Below are 6270 nucleotides of genomic sequence, written 5' to 3'. Positions count from 1 at the left end.
ATGACTAGGTATTCTTAAAGGTGTCACCTATGAAGGGTGTGATGAGGTTTGGCAAGAAAGGCAAACTTAGCCCACGATATATTGGGCCTTATAGGATCATTCGGAGAGTGGGCCAAGTAGTTTATAAGTTAGAATTTCCCTCGGAATTGGAGTCTGTCCATCCGGTTTTTCACATATCTATGTTACGGAAGTACATTGGCGATCCTACATGAGTGGTGCCCACGGATGATGTACAAATTACAGAGGACTTGTCATACGAGGAAATTCCGGTTTCCATCCTAGACCTAAGTACCCAACTCTCGCTGCACGGACCTCCAAAACTGCGATGTAAACTGAGTGCCTCTATCCGAAATGATGGAAACTGGGATACCATGCAGGCGAACAATCTCTCGAATGTAAATCTCAGTCATCGCTCTAAAGAATAGGTAGTGCACACAGGAAAAAAGTGCACGGACTTGGTCAGTCGATCCACAATCACCCAAATAGCATCGAAATTCCTAAAAGTCCATGAGATTCCAACTATGAAATCCATGGTGATCCGCTCCCACTTCCACTCTGGAATCTCTATTTGCTGAAGCAAGCCACCCGGTCTCTAATGCTCATACTTCACCTGCTGACAACTGAGACACCAAGCTACAAACCCAACTATATCATTCTTCATCCTCTTCCACCAGTAGTGCTACCTCAAATCCTGATACATCTTCACGGCACCCAGATGGATAGAATACGCAAACTATGGGCCTCCTCAAGAATCAACTCCCGAAGCCATCTACATTGGGCACACATATCCGGCCATGCATTCTCAATACCCCATTGTCACCAATAGTCATATCTCTGGCATCATCATGCAGAACGTTGTCCTTGAGGACAAGCAAATGAGGGTCATCATACTGGCGCTCTATGCTGCAATCTAATAGGGAAGACCGAGAAACCACACAAGCTAGGACCCGACTGGGCTCCGAAATATCCAACCTCACAAACCGATTAGCCAAGTCTTGAACATCAACCGCAAGAGGTCTCTCACCAACAGGAAGGACAAGACTACCCGTACTCACTGCCTTTCTACTCAAGGCGTCGGCCACCACATTGGCCTTTTTCAGATGATACAAAATAGTAATATCATAGTTCTTTAGCAGCTTCAACCATCTCCACTGCCTCAAATTGAGATCCTTCTATTTGAACAAGTGTTGGAGGCTACGATGATCAGTAAACACCTCACAAGATACACCATAGAGATAGTGCCGCCAAATCTTTAACGTGTGAACAATGGCAACCAACTCCAAATCATGAACGGGGTAGTTCTTCTCATGGGGATTCAACTGACGACAAGCATACGCAATAACTCTATCCTCCTATATCAACACACACCCAATGTCGACTCGAGAAGCATCACAATATACTGTATAAGAACCTGAAGTTGATGGGAGAACTAACACTAGAGTTGTGGTCAAGGCGGTCTTGAGTTTCTGAAAGCTCGACCTCATACTCATCCGACCACCCAAAAGGAGCACCCTTTTGGGTCAATTTGGTCAAGGGTGATGCAATAGATGAAAATCCCTGAATGAACCGACAGTAATAACCCACCAAACCAAGAAAGCTACAAATCTTTGTGGCTGAGAACGGTCTGGGCCAACTCTGGACCGCTTCTATTTTTTTCAAATCAACTTGAATACCCTCACTAGACATGACGTGCCCCAAGAACGCCACTGAGCTGAGCCAAAACTGACACTTGGAGAACTTAGCATAAAGCTTCTCCTCCCTCAACCGCTGCAATACAACTCTTAAATGCTCAGCGTGATCCTCCTAGCTACAAGAGTACACCAGGATATCATCAATGAATACAATAACAAACGAGTCGAGATAAAGCCGAAACACGTTGTTCATCAAATGCATGAATGTTGCTAGGGCATTGGTCAGCCCGAAAGACATCACAAGGAACTCATAATGACTATATCGTGTCCTAAAAGCTGTCTTAAGAATGTCCGAGTCCCTAATCTTCATCTAGTGATACCCTGACCTGAGATCAATCATGGAGAACACTCTCGCTCCCTAAAGCTGGTCAAATAGATCATCAATACGAGGCAAAGGATACTTGTTCTTTATTGTGACTTTGTTCTACTACCTGTAATCAATGCTCATTCTTATAGTGCCACCTTTCTTCTTCACAAATAAAACAGGTGCACCCCAAAGGCCAAATAAGAAAGACAACCCTTCCCAACCATCCGCTAGGCCTTCAAGTATGAAATCACTCTACTGGGAATATAATATGACAAATCTCGTCACTCAATCCGTGGCACTCCCGGCATAGCCAATGTCACCGTCTTAGCGTGACAGTCCAGAATAGCATAACGTGGAGACAACTAATCCATGACCAATATCACATTAAAATCAATCATAATAAGTGGCAAAAGGTCTGCTCGGGTCTCTAAACCCCCAATAGTCACCACACAAGATCGATATATGTGGTTCACAATAATAGTATCTCCCATAAGAGTAGATATATGAACAGATGAAATAAGAGACTCATGGGGCGTATCTAAATAATGAGAAAAATATGACAACACATATGAAAAAGTGGAACTAGGATATAATAATACAGAGGCATCCCTATGGTAAATTGAGATAATACATGTGATCACAGCATCTAAAGCAATAGCATCCGGTCCGGCAAGGTGCATAGAAACTTGCCTGACCGCCACCTAATCGGCCTCTCCCTCTAGGGTGACCCCTAGCAGACTGACCTTCATCCCGAGCTGGCTAGGCAGGTGGGGAACTAATTGGTGCTGAAGCCGAAGGCTGACTCCTCTGCTGGGATGAACCTCCCATAAGGCGGGGATAAAATCTCTTGATATGACCCAAATCTCCACACTCAAAGCAACCTCTCCCGGGAAATGGCGGTGGGGACTAAATGGAGCCCCGAGCACCAGGATGTCTACTAGAAAAACCAGGTATAGATGAGCCCTGAGCTGATTGTGCATGAGACGAATTCTGAGCTGGAAGGGCATTGAGATATGAGTGGCCTTGATGTAAACTATGAGCACCATGGCCAGATGATCCACCACGGTGACCTGGATGAGCTGACTGAGCATGTCTGAATGGACGGCCTCTGCCGTACTGGAACTAACCTACATGAGGAGCACCACCAAAACTACCAGATCCTTGAGGCCTCTTGGCCTCCCTCTCAACTCGCTCCTAGCGGTAAATTGACTCTATCTCTCGAGCAATGTGAACCACTTCCTCAAAAAAAGCACCAGACACTCTCTCCCTAGTCATAAGAATTTGTAGCTGATATGCGAGGTCATCCACGAACCTCCTGATTCTCTCCCTATATGTAGGAACCAGCCAAACAACATAATGGACTAACTCAGAAAATCTCATCACATACTGTGTCACAGTCATATCACCCTGACGTAACTGCTCGAACTGCCTGCGCACCTCCTCTTTGCGGGACTGCGGCAGATACTTCTCTAGAAAGAGAATGGAGAACTGTTGTCAGGTAAGGGGTACTGCATCAACATGCCTACACCTCTTATAAGCCTCCCACCAAGTAAAGGCAGCTCTAGAGAACTAAAAGGTAGTGAAAGAGACCCCACTGGTCTCCAGAATACCCATTGTACGGAGAATCCTCTAACATTTATCCAAGAAATTCTGGGCATCCTCGACTTCTGCAAAACTAAAAGTTGGAGGCTGAAGTCTACCAATTCTCTCCAATCTATGTTGTTCATCATCAGGCATGACTAGAACCACATAATTCTGAGCAGATGAAACTGGATGGGCTGGTGGTTCCCCCGGTGTTTGAAGTCCCTGAACAACTTGCTCGGGTGTACGGGCGGCGGGAGTTTAGGTGCCTTTCCCGGCCTAGGAAATAGCTGATGTAGTAGTAACATAGACCGCATGTGCAAGACTGGTGCACAAGGTTATAATCTGAGCTGAGGTCTCCTGAAGATCTAGGATAACAATAGGCACAACCAGTGCCTGAGCTAGTCCTGCTGGTGCATCCATAACTGCAAGATGATTATGGTCTGGGGCGACTGGTGGATCTGTAGGTGCTGCCCTAGCTGTTGTGCGGGCTACACCCCTTCCCCCACTACGACCTCGATCGCGACCTCGGCCTCTCACGTACCCAACTAGTGGTACTGGTGGTCGTCCATCTTGACCGGTAGCACGTGTCCTCACCATCTATGAGAGAATAGAATTACAGAAGTTTAGTTACCAGAATCAACAGATTCGCACGATAAGAATTTAATAATGTAAAGTTTTTCTAAGGTTCTGCAGCCTCTCGAAGATAAGTACGGACGTCTCCGTACCAATCCGCAAGACTCTATTAAACCCACTCATGACTCGTGGCACCTATGTAACATAGGCTATAATACCAACTTGTCACGACCCAAAGTAACCTTACCGTGATGGCGCCTATCGTGGTACTAGGAACGCCGACACATTATCAAAAACAAATCGATAGTTTTCATTTCAAATACAAATCCAAAGATATATTATATAAAACATTAAATAAAGAGTTCAAATTAAAACAGAAGTGCGGAAAGAAAGCCCGAACGATTATAACTTTTCTGAGAATAGAAAGACTAACATAGTCTAAGAATAACCAAAATACACTAAAGGGAATATAAAGAAGGAGTAGAGCAGGACTACGATCGACAGGCAGCTACCTCGATATCTTCGATGATCCGCTACTAACTAAAATCAACAACCGCTAACGTGGCCAGAGATACCTAGATCTGCACACAAGGTGCAGGGGGTAACGTGAGTACACCAACTCAGTAAGTAACAAGTCCAAACTATGGACTGATAGGTAGTGACGTACTTAACCTCAACATGTAATATAAATGAACTATGCAGAAAAGTAGGCATGCTTTCAATTCAAGTATTCAACTCAAGCAGTACAATAAATACAGATCTGGACAATGTGAAGTACAAACTCAGCTAATCTCTATGTGCCAATGCGCAGAATGCATGAAAATGTACCATGTACCTCCACTCTCAAGTGCTCAACCACTCAGTACTATATATGGCCATTCGGTCCAGGAAAGATCCATCCCGGAATATATACACATCACTGACAACAGTCACTCAGTATCGAGGAAGGCCATTCCAGTCCTATGGAGAAGATCCATCTCCAGGTATAAATACTTCGGACAAGATCTAAGTCCAGGGAAGATCCATCTCTCAAAATCTACTACGCTCACTAGGGGTGTGTTACACAGTCCGGAGGGGCTTTTACAGCCCAAGCGTTATCATAATCATCAACATAACCGCTGCGGCGTGTAGCCCGATCCCATAACTCACTACAAGAAATTACGCCTATGGCAACCCTTCGAAAACCGCGGCAATAGATACATTAACCATCCCTGTAGGAATAATGAGACGGATTTGGAACCGTTTCGGGATTTGGCGTTACAATAGGTCAATTGGAATAGTTATTTGTAACAGTTTCAACACCGTCTCCATAGAGAGATATTGTAACGGTTATAGAACTGCTACCATTGTTCCATCTATGAGAACGGTGTTCGGTTCTATTAGGACGGCTATAAACCGTTGTGGTACAATTACACCAGAGATTTTTTAGCCTAATGCGACGGTTTTCATGATATATTGCAACGGTTTTGTGATATATTGCAACAATTATCATCATCCTATTGCAACGGCTATTGCAACATATTGCAACACTTATTAGGGGTTGATGTTATTGTTTCTAGGCCTATTGGAACGGTTATATTCTCCGTTACAACAATTCACAATTATCATTTTTGATATTTATGGAAGCAAAATGAGGAATATTTTCCTATACAATGTAAGTTTATACATCATAACTTATATAAACCACGAAATAAAATAAAAATATCCAACTAGCTTTATCCATATACAAAAACAAAATATGAATACACTGTTTGATCAACAATTCAAAAGTCAAAATTGATAAGTTTGCATATAAAAAGTTGTAAACTAAAATATCCTTGAACATGATAATAAAAAGTCTAACAAAGAACAACAACATTCAAGTAAGCCCTTCACCACTACTTTCATCCGCAATCTTTGCACCTACAAAAGATAATCAGAAATAATTAAACAAAAATTTTAAGATAATTGAATGGCAAATTTGATAACTCAAAATTTTTTAACTCTCTAAATTCCTAGAATTTTTGGCAAAGTTTCCTTTGTAAATACAACTCTCCCAAAATTCTTAACATTTTCAAAACATCATTACGTAGAGCTTGAGAACTTGAAAAAACAGTAGCAATAAGCTTACAAGTA

General features: G+C 43.0%; 1 protein-coding gene across 8 annotated transcripts in view; it reads right to left on the bottom strand.

Annotated features, from left to right (window-relative positions):
• Nucleotides 1-5846: 5846 nt before the first annotated feature.
• LOC104232758 (uncharacterized) overlaps nucleotides 5847-6270 on the bottom strand; it is a 39807-nt gene continuing 39383 nt past the window's right edge. For all 8 annotated transcript variants that reach the window (XM_070165146.1, XM_070165150.1, XM_070165148.1 and 5 more), the window contains one exon: nucleotides 5847-6057. The gene's annotated coding sequence lies outside the window, so the exon portion shown is untranslated. The remainder of the gene's footprint in view (nucleotides 6058-6270) is intronic.

This window comes from Nicotiana sylvestris, chromosome 12, assembly GCF_000393655.2.
Source record: "Nicotiana sylvestris chromosome 12, ASM39365v2, whole genome shotgun sequence".
NCBI classification, from domain to species: Eukaryota; Viridiplantae; Streptophyta; class Magnoliopsida; order Solanales; family Solanaceae; genus Nicotiana; species Nicotiana sylvestris.
Note: the sequence above shows the minus strand (reverse complement) of the source record. Positions and strands in the feature narration are given on the sequence as shown.